Source organism: Oreochromis aureus, linkage group 5, assembly GCF_013358895.1.
Source record: "Oreochromis aureus strain Israel breed Guangdong linkage group 5, ZZ_aureus, whole genome shotgun sequence".
In the NCBI taxonomy this organism is placed as follows: Eukaryota; Metazoa; Chordata; class Actinopteri; order Cichliformes; family Cichlidae; genus Oreochromis; species Oreochromis aureus.
The window spans coordinates 37,701,879-37,719,359 of NC_052946.1; the positions used below are offsets into that span (position 1 = coordinate 37,701,879).

The 17,481-nt window shown below is 36.8% G+C and overlaps 1 long non-coding RNA gene across 1 annotated transcript; it reads left to right on the top strand.

Moving 5' to 3' along the window:
• The first annotated feature begins 14,457 nt into the window (after positions 1 to 14,457).
• Positions 14,458 to 17,192, top strand: LOC120440309. The gene is made up of 3 exons (XR_005613156.1): positions 14,458 to 14,695; positions 15,879 to 15,905; positions 17,174 to 17,192. It is a non-coding gene; the product is annotated as an uncharacterized LOC120440309 (long non-coding RNA).
• Positions 17,193 to 17,481: the final 289 nt, after the last annotated feature.

A 17,481-nucleotide genomic window follows, 5' to 3' on the forward strand; every position in this document is an offset into this window, starting at 1 on the left:
CCAAGTATATGTGCATACAAATACAAGGAATTTGGTTCCGGTAGATGGTGGCTCTCGAGCACAGCAATGTAAATCTCACACACACACACACACGCACACACACACACACACACACACGCACACGCACACACACACACACGTATCTATATATACATTACACATGCATACCCATACATACACAAAGCTGTGTAAACCAACTATAAATAACTAATCTAAACGTATATACAGAAAATACAAAATGAAATGAGGTGGAATGAATACTACAGAATGTACATAAGGTGCAGTTGCAGTCTGGCAGTGGGAGGAGTGTGACAGTTCAACTGTTTAGAAGGGAGATGGTGAGGGAAAGAAACTGTTCCTGTGTCGGGTGGTCCTGGTCTGCAGGCTTCTGCACCGTCTGCCAGAGGGCAGCAGATCAAAAAAGTCTGTGTCCAGGGTGTGAGGGGTCTGTGATGATTTTCCTGCCCGTTTCCTGGTTCTTGAGAGGTACAGATCCTGGATGGAGGGCAGGGGCGCCGATGATCCTTTCTGCTGCCCGTACAGTCCGCTGCAGTCTGCACCTGTCCTGTTTAGTGGCTGCACCATACCAGACTGTGATGGAGGAGCACAGGACAGACTCAATGACTGCAGTGTAGAACTGGATCAGCAGCTCCTGTGGAAGACTGTACTTCCCCAGTTGTCTCAGGAAGTACATCCTCTGCTGGGTCTTTTTGAGGATGGAGTTGATGTTGGTCTCCCACTTCAGGTCCTGGGAGATGGTGGTACCCAGCAACTTGAAGATCTCCACAGTCGACACAGGGCTGTCTGATATGATGAGGGGGCAGAGTTGAGGATGTCTCCTGAAGTCCACTGTCATCTCTACAGTTTTAAGAGTGTTCAGCTCCAGATTGTGCTGACTGCACCAGAGTACCAGCCGCTCAACTCATCATAACATTTGTGTTATGTTATAGTATTACTACTAAGTGGAGGAATTTCTGTCATGTTACAGTATATGTGCTGATTACAGTATTTCTGCCAAATATAGTATTTCTGATTAATTATAGTTTTTCTACCAAATCATATTACAGTATTTTTGCTTTTTATACCATTTTATAGGATTTTATATTGCTTAATATAGTATTTCTGCTTTTTATAGGATTTGTGCTTAATATAGTATTTCTGCTTTTATAGGATTTGTGCTTAATACAGTATTTCTGCTAAATGTAGTATTTATGCTTAATCACACTATTACTATATATTCCTGCCAGCTTCCCAGCCAGCCAATCATATCTGAGGTCTGCCGTTTTTCTCTCGTCATATCTCAGCGACGGATGTACAAAGAGTAATGAAAATCGCAGTCAAAGTACACCAAAGTCCGCTGATTCACCCAGTACAAGAATTATGCTTCTAGTCCACCTAGTTTTGGAGTTACACGACGTTTTGTAACTCCAAAAACGGCGCTCTTTGCCTCTCACCGCGATCTAATTCTGACTGCTCATCACCCCGTTTCCCAAGAGCTCACTGTCTTTCCCAGTGGGGCAGCTGGTAAGGAAATTATAGCCATTTGTTTGAGAGGAGTCCTCACTATGAAAAATAGACTGCACAAATCCTGTCTCTGTGTTGCGTGTGTAAAAACAGGTGCACCTGTTTTGGCGGGGAAAAAGTACATAGCCTTTCTGATTGGTGGATTCAAATTAAGCAGCTCCAGGCTTTTTGACCCACCTAGAAACATACAGGAAACACTGTATGTACAGCCCCTGTTTGTTCACTTGCTGCTGCTGCTGCGTGTGTGTGTGTGTGTGTGTGTGTGTGTGTCTGTATGACAGAGAGCGAGAGAGAGAGAGAGCCTTTTTATGGGTGTATCTTATTGTGTGATTTAAAATCAATATATTTACACTGGTTGATTGAATTGGATCCTGTGTGTGTCTCTGTGCATGTGTGTTTCCATATATGGGGGCGATCGTGGCTCAAAAGTTGGGAGTTCGCCTTGTAATCGGAAGGTTACCGGTTCGAGGTCCGGCTCGGACAGTCTCGGTCGTTGTGTCTTTGGGCAAGACACTTCACCGTTGTCTACTGGTGGTGGTCAGAGGGCCCGGTGGCGCCAGTGTCCAGCAGCCTCGCCTCTGTCAGTGCGCCCAGGGTGGCTGTGGCTACAACGTAGCTTGCCATCACCAGTGTGTGAATGGGTGAATGATTGGATATGTAAAGAGCTTTGGGGTCCTTAGGGACCATAAAAGCGCTTATATAAATAGAGGCCATTTACCATGTCCATATTTGTAATTGTGCAAGTTATTACTATTATGCTAAATTACAGTATTTCTGCTACTTTTCGGTGTTTGTGCTAAATACAGTATTTCTGCTAAATCTTAGTATTATTGCTTAATCATATTATTTGAGCAAAATCATAGTATTTGAGCATATTCTTTCTATTTGTGCCATAGCATAATATATTTGCTGAATTACAGCATTTCTGCTATGTTGTAGTATTTGTCCTAAATCACAGTATTTGTGCAATGTTTAGGTATTTTGTTTAAATAAAGTATCTATGTAATCTTGTACCATGTTTGCTAAAATCCTGTATTTCTGAAAAGTTATCTTGTTTCTGCTAAGTTACAATATTTATTCTAATTTCTGCTGCTAAGTTCTGCTATGTTATTGTATTTCTGCCAAGTATTATGTTTTCTTTACGTTATTGCAGTTCTGCTAAGTAATTACATTTTTGCTAAGTTCTTATGCTTCTGCAAAGTTATTACAATTTTTGCAAAGGTTTTACAACTTCTGCAACTTTTCAGCTTTTTCAGCTAGTTTCAGCTGACAGCTTCAGCTTTACAGCATCCACACTGCATTTTCGCAGGAAATGCAATTTTTTTTCTAGTTGTGTGGATGCCCTTAAAGGGCTTCCACACTATTGAGTTCCTGTTTCTCTTTATTCTTTATTATTATTATTCTTCTAGTTGCTTCCGTACACTTTTTGGCACTTAACTACTTCCTCAGTTTTCAGCCGATTTTCTCAGTTCAAACTCTATACTGTTCTGCTCTTTCTGCTCTTTCGGCAATGACTTTTGGTGTTTATTACTGTTATACTTTTTAAAATATTACACTTTTTTCCTTTAATTTGTCCCATTGAAATGAATGGAAAACTTCCACAATTCTGCTAAAACTTGCTTGTCTTTGAAACTTAACTACTTTGTCATACTTTCACCTAGAAACTCCATTCAAACTTTAAAATGTTCTCAGACTATTGGGCTATTCCTGAATGATTCAGCTTTTTCAGATCTTCTACCGTTTTAATTTTATACCTCTTTAAGTTTTCAGTTGCAAAATTGTGATTTTTCAGAAAATACATGCGTTGTTATGGTTGCTATGCAATTAACTCAGAGTGTGCACTCGTCCTTTCTGAATTTTTCTCTTCATGTCTGAACAACTTCTTGCTACTCGCTCAATTTCCACTCAACCCCCACAAATTATACATCAAAACGTAGGTATTTTTGCTGGCTTTCAGAAAATGTCACTATCAGTGTTGTGGGACTTATAGATTTTTTGCAAATCTCCTCAGAGTAACATAAAGTCTCAAAACTCTCCATAGAAAGTCAATGGAGAGTTTCTTCAAAATCAGCGCTGGAATTCTCTAATGAGAGGCATTTTCAAATCGTCATATCTCCTTAACGAAACAGAGTTGAGACATGACGCTTGTGCCAATATATCTTCAGACATCCCTGATGCTCACAATTCAAGAATTTTTCCTCACCTATTACCGTTTGGCCATGAATTACACTTGTTTGAGGGTAGGAAATTTTTCCTCGCTCAGATTTCTTCAGATTTCAAACTCTGGAAATGAGGCACTTTTTTCTCTCGTCATATCTTTTGATTGATTTCAACAGAGACCTGAAAATTTCCATGACTGTTCACCAAAGCCTGCTGTTTCTTACGGTGAAAGAATGATTTTGATGCTCCATATAGATTTAGAGTTACAAAACGTTGTTTGAGGGCAAGTCAAGGCAGTTTTGCTTCGCCTCTACTCAGTTACAGTGTATTACAAGTCATATATCTTCAATAATTTACATTTTATCTCTGAATTATGAAGGCCTGAAGTTTTCCCCATCTCTTCTGAACAAATCGGTGTCAGAATGAGCGTTCTAGCCCCTACGGTTAGGAAATTATGGCCATTTGTTCGAGGGGAATCCTGAATGTGAGAAATACACTGCAGAAAACTCATAGCTGTGTCTGTGTCTGTGTGTGTAAGTGCTGATTACAGCAGGTGCAGCCAATTTAGCTGACCTAGATATACCAAGCACAGACTCTTAACAGCCACTGTACACTTTGCTCTCTGTGTATGTGTGTGTCAGTATCAATATTTCTCCCATGTTAAAGTATTACTCCTCCATAATAGTATTTGTGCTAAATCAAAGTACTTCTACTACATCTTAGTACTTCTGCTCAATCATAGTATTTCTGCTAAATCATAGTATTTTTGACAAATCATGGTATTTGTGCCAAATCATGGTTTTGGGCAGAACCATAATATTTATTTTATGTTATGAGATTACTACTAAGTGGAGGAATGTCTGTTATGTTATAGTATATTTGCTGAATATAGTATATCTGCCAAATCATAGTATTTATCCCAAATCATAGTGTTTATGCAAAATTACAGTATTTCTGCTAAAAAGCAGAAATAGTACCTTTAGCAGAAATTTCTGTCAAAAGATATTATTTATGTTAAAACATAGTATTTCTGCTAAGTCATAGTATTTCTGCCAAATCATAGTATTTGTACTTATTCATAGTACTTGTGCCAAATCATAGTATTTGTACCCAATCATAGTATTTCTGCAATATCATCGTATTTGTGCCAAATCATGGTATTTTTTTGCCAAATCATGGTTTTGGGGCAAATCATGTTATTTGTGTCCAGTTAAAATTTCTGTTATATTATAGTGTTACTACTAAGTCGTAGAATTTCTGTTATGTTATAGTATATCTGCTGATTATAGTATATGTGCCAAATCATAGTATTTATAGCAAATCATAGTATTACTGCCCAAACATAGTATTTCTGCCAAATTGTAGTATTTGTGCAAAACATAGAATTTCTGCAAAATCATAGTATATCTGTTATGTTATAGTATTACTACTAAGGCATAGTATTTCTATCAAATCATAGTATTCCTTCAAAATCATAGTATTACTGCAATTCCATAGTATTTGAGCCGAAATCGTAGTATTTGTACTAAATCATGGTACTTGTGCCAAATCATAGTATTTTTGCAAATCATATTATTTGAACCAAAACATTGTATTTGTATGAAGTCATAGTATTTCTTCTAAATCATGGTATTTCACCCAAATCTCAGTAGTTGTGCTAAAACCCAGTATTATTGCCAAATCGTAGTATTTGTACTGAAACATAGTATTTGTGCCAATAAGAGTATTTGTACTAAATCATAGTACTTGTGCCAAATCATAGTATTTCTGCCATATTGTGCTAGTTGTGCAAAACATAGACTGTCTGCAAAATCATAGTATATCTGTTATGTTATAGTATTACTACTAAGTCACAGTATTTCTGCCAATTCGTAGTATTTGTACTAAATCATACTACTCGTGCCAAATCATAGTATTGAAATCAAAATATAGTATTTGTACCAAAGCATTGTATTTGTCACGAAGTACAGTATTTCTGCCAAATCATAGAATTACTGCAATTTCATAGTATTTTGAGGAATCCCTTTTGTTATAGTATTACTTCTAAGTCATAGTATTTCTGCTTTGTCATAGTATTTGTACTGAAACATAGTATTTCTGCCAAATCATAGTATTACTGCTATTTCATATTATTTGAGTGAAATTACAGTGTTTCTGCAAAGACATAGTATTTCTGCCAAATCATAGTATTACTGCTATTTCATAGTATTTGAGTGAAATTACAGTGTTTCTGCAAAAACATTGGTTGGTATTGGTTTTAGTTACCTTTAGCGTATGTGCTAGTTAGCAATAGCTATGGCAGCCCAGTTATTTTATTGTTTTGGGCTCGTTCCTGCTTTGTTTTTTTCCCCTGCAAATTTATGTGAATTTGTACACTGTAATATCGCTGTATTACGTAATGGCTAAGTAGGAGGCTGACTGTTACTAAGTGCATCAGTGTACATAGGTCATCTCTTGTGTTGGAGTGCCCTCTTGTGGCGCCTTTTGGGTAGTGCCTTAGTAGCGTGAACACTGCAAAGAAGTGGTATCAGACTGGTTTGTAGTGGAGGAATTTGTTGCCAGTTTCTTTCATCTTTAATCCGTATTCATGTTGTAATGTAGTAGTACCACAATATGGCAGAAACACTATGTTTTGGCACAAATACTTTGATTTGGTATACTTTAGCTTCTTCACCCCTGTAGGCAAAATTTTCATTTTTTCACCCTTTTCAGCACAAATTCCAGCTTTTTGGCTGTTTTCAGAAAAACAAAACTCTTTTGAGCAGAAACTCTGCTGATTCATCTCTTTTCAGCGCAACTTATTGCTTCTTTACCTCTTTTCTGCAGAAATTCTGCTGATTCACCTCTTTTCTGCAAAATGTTCAGCCTTTTCACCTCTTATCAGCACAAATCTCAGCTGTTTTCAGAAAAAAACTCTTTTGAGCAGAAATTCTGCTGATTCATCTCTTTTCAGCGCAACTTATTGCTTCTTTACCTCTTTTCTGCAGAAATTCTGCTGATTCACCTCTTTTCTGCAAAATTTTCAGCCTTTTCACTTCTTCTCAGCACAGTTCTCAGCAGCTTCTGCTCATTTAGCAAAATTGTCAGTTGCTCCATCTCTTGCTTTTGTGAGAATGAGTTTGGTTCAGTGAGATGAGCAGCTGCCTTAAGACCAGAAGGGCCAGGTTCAAATCCCGGTCATGGCAAAAGCTGTTTTCAGTTTTTCTCTTTTGTTCTGCCTCTTTTCTGCAGAAGTTCTGCTCATTCACCTCATCTCTTGTGTTGGAGTGCCCTCTTGTGGCGCCTTTTGGGTAGTGCCTTAGTAAGCGTGAACACTGCAAAGAAGTGGTATCAGACTGGTTTGTAGTGGAGGAATTTGTTGCCAGTTTCTTTCATCTTTAATCCGTATTCATGTTGTAATGTAGTAACTTTTGTGGCACAAATACCACAATATGGCAGAAACACTATGTTTTGGCACAAATACTTTGATTTGGTATACTTTAGCTTCTTCACCCCTTTTCAGCAAAATTTTCATTTTTTCACCCCTTTTCAGCACAAATTCCATTTTTTGGGGCTGTTTTCAGAAAAAAAAAACTTTTAAGCAGAAACTCTGCTGATTCATCTCTTTTCAGCGCAAGTTTCTGCTCCTTTGCCTCTTTTCTGCAGAAATTCTGCTGATTCACCTCTTTTCTGCAAAATTTTCAGCCTTTTCACCTCTTATCAGCACAATTCTCAGCAGCTTCTGCTAATTTCAGCAGAGTAAGTAATGACACGTCTCTGCAGTTCAAAGGTCGTGCGTTCAATCCCACCTTGGTCAACATTTTTTTCCTACAAATTTATACACTATCACAGACCTCTAATTTATATTGCTAATTTCTTTCACTACAAATGAGTAGTGCAAAACACATACTATGTCTGTCTGCAACATCACAGTATATCTGTTATGTTATAGTATTACTACTAAATCACAGTATTTCTGCCAATTCAAGGAGGCTGACTGTTACTAAGTGCATCAGTGTACATAGGTCATCTGTTGTGTTGGAGTGCCCTCTTGTGGCGCCTTTTGGATAGTGCCTTAGTCAATGTGAACACTGCAAAGAAGTGGTATCAGACTGGTTTGTAGTGGAGGAATTTGTTGCCAGTTTCTTTCATCTTTAATCCGTATTCATGTTGTAATGTAGTAGTACCACAATATGGCAGAAACACTATGTTTTGGCACAAATACTTTGATTTGGTATACTTTAGCTTCTTCACCCTTTTCAGCAAAATTTTCATTTTTTTCACCCCTTTTCAGCACAAATTCCAGCCTTTTTGGCTGTATTCAGAAAAAAAAAACTCTTTTCAGCAGAAACTCTGCTGATTCATCTCTTTTCAGCGCACGTTTTATGATTTTAGCAGCTTTTCTAATATGGACCTCAGATTCTTGTTAATGCTCCATGGCAGAAATACATACAAGTACCCACCTGATGAAGCAGACAGAGGCAGTACCTCTGATTGGTGAATTTGAGCAGAAACAGGTTGTTTTACCTCTTTTCAGCAGAAATTCTGCTGATTCACCTCTTTTCTGCAGAAGTTTGAGCAGCTTCTGCTCATTTCAGCAGAATTATGAGTCTCTCCACCTATTCTTTGCAAGAGTGAGTTTGGCTCAGTGAGATGAGTGGCTGCCTTGAGACCAGGAGGGCCAGGTTCAAATCCTGCTCACGGCAATATTTTTTTTTTCACCACTTTTCAGCACAAGTCCCTGCTTTTTCAGGTATTTTCAGCAAAAACATCTTTTCGGCAGAATTCTGCTGAAAATTCTGCTTATTCACCTCTTCTGCAAAATTTTCAGCCTTTTCACCTCTTATTAGCACAAATCTCAGCTGTTTTCAGAAAAAACACTTTTGAGCAGAAATTCTGCTGATTCATCTCTTTTCAGTGCAACTTTCTGCTTCTTTACCTCTTTTCTGCAGAAATTCTGCTGATTCACCTCTTTTCTGCAAAATTTTCAGCCTTTTCTCCTCTTATCAGCACAATTCTCAGCAGCTTCTGCTCATTTCAGCAAAAGTGTCAGTCTCTCCACCTCCTCATTGGGAGAATGACTTTGGCTCAGTGAGATGAGTAGCTGCCTTGAGACCAGGAGGGCCGGGTTGAATCCTGCTCATGGCAACATAGGGGGTTTCTTTCACCACTTTTTAGCAAAATTTCGCCGTCTTTACCCCTTTGCAGTAGAATTTTTGCTTTTCACCACTTTTAAGCAAAAATCTCTCCTTCTTCACTTGTTTTCAGCGGAATTTTCAGTTTCTTCACCACCATACAACTTTTTGCAACTTTTCATCTTTTTCAGCTTTTCAGCAGACAGCTTCAGCGTTAAGGCATCCACACAGCATTTTCGCAGGAAATGCAAATTTTTCTAGTTGTGTGGATGCTTTATGCATCCACACTATTGAGTTCCTGTTTCTCTTTATTCTTTATACTTTATTATTATTCTAGTTGCCACTTTTGTACGTTTTTGGCATAACTACTTTAACAATTTTCAGCCGATTTTCACCGTTCAAATTTTAAACTATTCTGCTATTTCTGCTAATGATGGCTATGACTTTTGGTATTTTATGCTATTATACTTTTAAAATATTAAGCTTTTTTCCTTTAATTTGTCCCATTGAAATGAATGGGAAACTTCCACAATTCTGCTAAAACTTGCTTGTTTTTGAAACTTAACTACTTTTTTCCTACGTTCACGTAGAACAACCATTCAAACTTTAAAATGTTCACAAATTATTGGGCTATTCATTAATGATTCAGCTTTTTCATATCTGTTACCATTTTCATCTTATCCTCTTTAAGTTTTGAGTTTCATTTTGTGATTTTCACAAAATACATGCGTTGTTATGGTTGCTATGCACTTGGCTTTCAGTGTGCCACTGTAAGTTTCGCAGTTTTCTCTTCATGTCCGAACAACTTCTTGCTACTTGCTCAATTTTCACTCAACTTCCACAAATTATACATCAAAACGTAGGTATTTTGCTGGCTTTCCGAAAATGTCACCATCATTGTTGTGAGATTTATAGAATTTTGGCAAATCTCCTCAGACCAACACAAAGTCTGTAAACTCTCCATAGAAAGTCAATGGGAGCTTGTTCAAAATCATCGCTTGATTTCTGTAATGAGAGGCATATTCGAATCGTCATATCTCCTTAACGAAGCGAAGTTAAGACATGAGGCTTGTCCCAATATATCTTCAGACACTCCTGACGCTCACAATTCAAGAAATTTTTTCTCACCTATTACCGTTCTGAAATGAGTTAGACTTGTTTGAGGGTAGGAAATTCGTCCTTCGCTCAGATTTCTTCAGATTTCAAACTCTGGAAATGAACAACTTTTTTCTCTCGTCATATCTTTTTTTTGGATTTCCACAGAGACCTGAAAATTTCCATGACTGTTCACCAAAGCTTGCTGTCTCTTACGGTGAAAGAATGATATCGATACTCCAAATAGATTTAGAGTTAGAAAGCGTTGTTTCAGGGCAAGTCAAGGCAGTTTAAACCGCCTCTACTCAGTTATGGTGCATTAGAAGTCAAATATCTTCAATAATTCATATTTTAATGATAAAGTGTCAACACTTTAAGATTCCCCCATCTCTTCTGAACAAAACGGTGTAAGAATGACCGTTCTAGCCCCTACGGTTAGGAAATTATGGCCATTTGTTTGAGGGGAATCCTCACTATGAGAAATAAACTGCAAAAATCCTTTCTGTCTCTATGCTGCGTGTGTAAAAGCCTGCACTTGGTGCACCAGTTTTGGCGGGAAAAAGTACACAGCCTCTCTGATTGGTGGATTCAAATTCAGCAGCTCCAGGCTGCTTCACTGACCTAGGGACATACAGGAAACACAGTATGCACAGCCACTGTTTGTTCACTTGCTGCTGCTGTGTGTGTGTGTGTGTGTGTGAGAGAGACCCTTTTTATGGCAGCAAGTCATTGTAGGATTCAAATTGATTATATTTAGACTGGTTGACTCGATTACATCCTGTGTGTGTCTCTCTCTGTGCATTTGTGTTTCCATTTGTGTCCATAATTGTAATTGTGTGTATCTGCTGGCTGTTATTTCTTTCTTTTCTTTTTTTTGTCAATTTTTACCTTTCAACAAGCACATTTGAGTAACCCTTACCATCAGCATTTTTCAGCTGTCCATTTTGCTTTTTCAATTTTTCTATTTAAGTTATTACTATTCTGTTAAATCATACTATTTCTGCTATTTTATAAGATTTATGCTAATTATAGTATTTCTGCTTAATAATAGTATTTCTGCTGAATTATAGGATTTCTACCAAATCATAGTATTTCTGCTACTTTTTGGTATTGGTGATAAATACAGTATTTCTGCTAAAACATAGAATTTCTGCTATTTTATAGGATTTGTGCTAAATGTAGTATTTCTGCCAAATACTATTATTTCTTCCAAATCATAGTATTTCTGCTAAATTATTATGTTTCTCTTAAGTCACAATTTTTTTGCTAAGATGTGATGCTACTGCTCCATGTCTGAAATACATTACAGAAAGCCCATTTCTCTGTCGGTGTGAGCAAGGGATGCAGCTGCACTGACAGGGACAACTACATAGCCTGATGAAGCAGACAGAAGTGACAGCTCTGATTGGTGGATTCAAATTGAGCAGATCCAGGCTTTTTGACTCTCATAGATACAGCTGAAAATATAAAGCTGAAAAAAAAAAACCCTGAAAAAGCCGATGTCAGTGTTTGAAGTTTTTTAACTTCTAATAACTTTACAGAAGTGTGTGTGTGTGTGTGTGTGTCTTTGTCTGTGCTTGCGTGACTCAATTTTTATTCGTTGGTGACCAGCATCCATTAGTGTATTCAACTTGACCAGATTCAGACTGATTGACTGGCATAGAAACACACAGGACACGTTTGTTTGTCCCTGTGTGCCCTTGTGTGTGTATGTTTGTATGTATGTCTGTGTTTATGCTTGCATCCATGTTTTTGCACATTGTTTTCTGAATATGGGTTATTTATCACTGTGTGTGTTTGTCCCTATTTGTAAACATTGCTAGGCATCTAATTTTTGCCTTAGCTTTGTGTATCTGCTGGCAGTTCCTCTGTAACATTTCTAATGTTTCTGCCAATTTTTCACAGTTGAACAACAACTAATTTTTTGAGGAAACTTCAGCTTTTTGAAGCTGGCTGTTTTGCATTTCCAATATTTCCGCTAAAGTATTACTTTTCTGCTAAATTATTACTTTTCTGCTAAATTATACTATTTCAGCTCCTATGTTGCATTTCTACTATGTGTTACTATTATACTACTGTATATTAAGTTATACTCTTACACCATTTCTTCCTGGTTTTTAGGTTTGCGCTACATATTAACATTTCTGCTGTATTACAACACTTCTGCAATGCTGTACTACTTCTTCCAAGTTACTATGTTTCTGCTGAGTTACAATATTTCTGTAACTAAAATAAATTTTAGCAGGCCTCAACCCGCCATGCATGTTAACCAGGTAAAATAAATATTTATGTAGATATTTTGCAAATATTTATTATTCATTTTTAGGAGCATAGTGCTTTTTCCAAATTCAGGTGAAGGCCCTTTATGTGCTGAAAGCCCAAAGGTGATATAAGGATCAGTTTTTGTTTGATACATGGACAATTCAAGTTCAGCTTTTCAATTCATTTAAGAGAGACCTTCAACTGGATGTTTTTACTTTTTGTTATTTTTAAGAGTTCAAAATGTGTCCATTACATAAATAAAATTTCATTTACTTTGTAGCATTTCATGGATTTCATAAGCAACACAGTATAGTTGTTTATACAGAGCATAAAGGTAAAAACAATGTGTGAAGTGTTATCTTCATTTCAGATGTCAAAAGTATTTGTGGCTCCCAGTGTTTTCTTTTTCGTGCAAATCGGGTCCAAATGGCTCTTTGGGTCTTAAATGTTGCTGACCCCTGGTTTAGATGGTTGTCTTTAAAACCTTCACTGAAGAGTCTTGTTGGAGAAAGCCACACCTTTACCTCACTGCAGCAGGGGTGAACAAGTGGGTGCAAGTCTATTTAGGTTAGAATCCATATGATTATAACCAATATGTATTAGAATAAAATAAATAAATGTGCAATGAACATGTCAGGAGTCACTGTTGAAAACCCTCATGGCAGTGGGGTTAAAGTACCTCCTGAACCTCTGATTCCTGCAGTGCAGCGAGGCGAGCCTCTGCAACTCCTACTGTCCTGTGAGGATGCTTAGGTGAACACCAACACCAGCCCCTTGGTTTTGTTGTTCAGGAGAAGACTGTTCTTATTACTCCAGCCAGTTAAATAAATATATCATAATACAGTACATTTTAACATAATGACCTTATATTTATTCATGACTTTTAACCATAATTTCAAATTAAAATAATCATGTTTGAAATATTTATTCAACTTATAGAATTAAATCTCTGCTAGTTGTTTTCTGTTCCAAAAATATCTAGTTTAATACTATTTAAATTTACATATATTTTTGTAAATTACACAAAATTGGCATTTTCAATGCCAATGCCATTACACAAAATTGGCATTTTCAATGCCAATTTTGTGTAATGGCGGAGTTTCTCACTACCCGTGAATGCCTCTTATTTTACGTCTCTGGCTGACTCCTGAATCTCCTCCCACTCTCTGCTTGATCCCTGCCGGTAAGCGCTGCTTCTCTGTCTCTCTTTTCTGAAATAAAATGTCTATAAGCTGTTTGAGTGATTTACCGAGTTGTTGTTAGTGACTTATAAAGCTAGTCGAAGTATAAGTCATATTAAAGTAACACAATGGCTGCTTTGTTAGTGAAACGTTGTAATTTTAGTATTTAAAAGGAGTGTTTGGTAAGCTAGCCCTAACAACCAAGTGCTAACGCCTAGCCTAGCTCCTATAGGCCCAGTGCAAAATGTATTTGGTTCATTTGATTGTTTAATACAGTTATTGTGTTGTATTTGGTTCATTCGGTGTGTTAGTGTTTCTGAGTCTCTTAGGGAAGCTGAAGTTAGTTCTCCTCTTCACAAATCAGTCAGTTAAAACGGCCTCATTCTATAGGTTGTAAGGTAATAAGCCGCCATCTTAGAACCACTGATAAGCTGCTGAAGCAGCAGGGTCGGCAACTTCAAAGGAGCCATTTTACCACCTCTGACAGAAGGCCGGGAGAAAAAGAGTCACGTGCCTGTGCCGGTGTGTGTGTCTGTGTTGTGGGTTAATTAACAGAAGGGAGAGAGAGAGTGAGGATAAAACACATAATATAAGAATAATAACATTTCTTAACAAGAAGAAGTTTTTTAATTAATCAATTTTAGTTTTTAGTTAAATTTTAAGAACTGTTTAACAAACACTAGTTTGCGCAGACTGGTTTTGTTTTAAGTAAAACCTACACCTGCAGCTCTGTTTAATTTTTCACAAAGTGAGAAGTTAATAAAATATAAAAAAGGCCACCTTCAAATAAATAAAATGCTGCAGTGCGCCATTAATATTATTAATATGATATGTATAATATTTAAAACAACAGCATATTAAATGATACTAAATGATACTCTGTGCAGGTGATAATATTTTTAGGAAGCAGAATTTGAATGCAGACCAACTGAAATGTTGAAGCCTACAAATATATCATCCAAGCTTTCATTTATGATTGTTCATGCTTTTAAATTAAACTTTATCAATTTGATAAAGTGTGCAGTGCTAGGTGTAGCAAATCATTGCTTATTAAATTTGTGTTATCTAATAGCACCAAACTAATAGAGCTATCACATAACTGAGAAACTTGTGTGGCTTATTACAAATGGATGAAACCACATTTTACCTTAATGAAGACAGTAATCTTTAATAAGGTGTAGAAAAAAAGAGGTGAGTTGTTTGTTGCTGTGGTAAACAAAGAAGTGTACTGAATCTTTTGGACTACACAGATTGATGTAGTATTGATTGTGATGCTGATCTGAGTTGTCTCATTCTGTATTTTTGTGCTTTGTCTTTTGTTACACAGAGTGAACGAGATCTTTGGTTTTGCCTTTGCTGGTAAGTAAACAGTGATTGTAACTGAAGCAGTATGAACCTGGCATTGTGTAGCACATTTGACAACTTACATACAGTAGTTTGACCTTTTGTGATATGTTTCCATTTACTGATTGGCAAAAACACAGGATTTGTGACCTGTAGCAGCAAAGCCCCCACACAGGACCCCTCTGACTCTCCCTGAAAATGTCCCTGAAGTTTAATAGCCCATTTATGTATGATTTAAATTTCTTATGGCTTATCAAATCTAAACATAACTAAATGTCAGATGTCTTTATACATTTGTTCATTTTCTCCTTATGTTTGTGGATTTAAGTAGCAGACAAAACAATTAAAGTGTTTTAGGGGAGTCAGTATAAGTGGTTGCTCAAACACTTAAGAGCTGCACAGGTATTGATTTATATTGTCTCTCAAATTCTGATGTATTACATTAAAGTCAGAACATTGTAGAAGTATTTTGCCTGACTCGGTATAAGTAATAGCTTTAACAGTAATAAAAACGAAGAGAACCAGAGGTGTGAGTGGACATTGTTAGGTAAATTACAGCCAGTGTGTCTAATTAGTTTATTACTTATTTAGTGAATATAATGTGTTTTAAAATTAGATAGAAAAGTTGCCAAAAGGTACACTGCAAAAATTCATAAATATTCCTAGCAACGGGTACAATGAAATGACTTTTTAGTGTAATATTTTAAGACATTTAATTTTAATTACAAAACATGGTGCACCTCTGCTATTGTAACATGTTAATATTTAAATGTATTTTAAGATTTACATATTCATGTCAGACATGATGAGGTTTTCTGTTGCTTCTGATTTATATAATTACTTTGTATCTAACATTTTTAAAAGTTGTGGTTTTTCACACTTTATTAGCACTGACCTGTTGTAGAAAATGTTGGAGCCACAAGGCTTCTGTGTAGGAAATATTTGGTATATCCTGCACTTGTGCCAATTGGTGGCTATTCTTTGCATTTCTGTAGTAATGAATGCTTTTATTACACATGCCATGTGAGACGCTGCAGTTCATTTATCTCCTCTTTACACTACAGTAAGCTCATAAAGCTTTAAAGTAATTGAGGATTTTACTAGTTAATTTGTGTCACAGTAAATTGGATTGTGTGTGAAGAGGCTCAACAGTCTGAATCATCAAACAGTGATCTGATGAATTGTTTCCTTTCTCTAGACTGCTGATCTGATCGTCTCAAGTCTGGTAAGTAAAGGTTTGTCTGATGTGCAGTGCTGGGAAATGTTTCTCATTATAGGACATTCAGTTTAGTGCTGTGAGTGAGCACAGCTATTGGTGATTATCAAAAGTCATCAAATCCTAGAAAAGTCTATGTAAACATTTCCAGACTTACAGATCTCTCTTATCATCATACTACATTTTTAATTAGGCCCTAATATCGGCCATGCTAAGTTTATTGTAGATTTAGCGGGGTGTGTATTAAACATGCCCCATATTTGACTGAAATATGTAGAAACTGCTGTATAGGAGTCATCTGTCTCCAAATTTTTCATTTTGCCAAAAGTCATACTGAGTAAATTATTTTTTACTTTTATGTTAACGGCTCCCCAGACATTATGATATAGTGTTGTACCAGGTAAGTACACACAGAATCGGGAATTTGAGACCTTTGGGCATTTAGGAACATGTGAGTTGAGTGCATGTGAAGTGTTTAAACCAGGTGGTCTGAAACTGTCTGCTCTGACTTCATTGTGTGGGTTTAGCTTGACCATATAATGTTTACAGTAAGTTACTGTAGCACCACATCTTGGTTTACAGACTCTGTTTGTTTTTATTGTGTTAATAGAATGCAAAAATGTCCTTAGAAATGTTCCACAACCATATGTTAAACATTTTCATTCAGTTGAATCTAATAATGTACTTTACAACTCTTCAGTGTGTAATGATATATATGTGTTCTGTATTTTTCGGACTGTAAGGTGCACTAAATTCTAAGGCACATTAAGTCAAACAAAACAGATAAGTCAAACTTTATTCAGCTCATTTACAATAACTCTCAAAATTGTTCAGTTGTAAGACATAAAATACAGAACAATACACTCACTTTTCAGGATTTGTGTATTGATGAATGTGGATTGGTCAGTTTGAAATCTGCTTCATAAGCATGGCTCTCAACAGGTGCCAGGCCCTTATACACACACACACCATATTATGTTGAAGCACAGTACGAATTACTCTACGAGGGTGCTGACTATGGTAGCCATGCTCCGACAATACATCAAGTGGTGCTGCTTTGTAGCTTACCAAAGTCATACTAAAACATTTGACAGATGCCGTGAGTGCCGTGTACCACATAGAATTGGTTTGAAATCAGTAAACACAACCATACATAAGGTGCACTGTCTATTTTTGAGAAAATTAAAGGCTTTTAAATGTGCCTTATAGTCTGAAAAATACAGTAAAGCCAGGTTTATTGGAAGTGTGTCTAATTCCACTTTCTTTCTGTCTTACAGGTGACCTGCTGCAGAAAACCCTCCCTCTATCATTAACAAGCAATTCAGTCTGTCCTATCACTCTCCCTCTCCCTGCTCCATCTTTTTGACAAGCCATTCTATCTTCTATCATTTCTCCGCCATGAGCTCTATCTAAGTTGACAAGCTTGAACCTGAGTTGAAACGCAATCCTGTGACTTGAAATCAAGTTTTACCAGAATCTAAGTTTTGGAATTGAAGTTACCAGAACTTCGTCAATCTGTTTTCAGAATTCTGAGAGATCTCGCTCTCACTGCTCCATCTTTCCTGTCGTTAAACTCTCTCACATC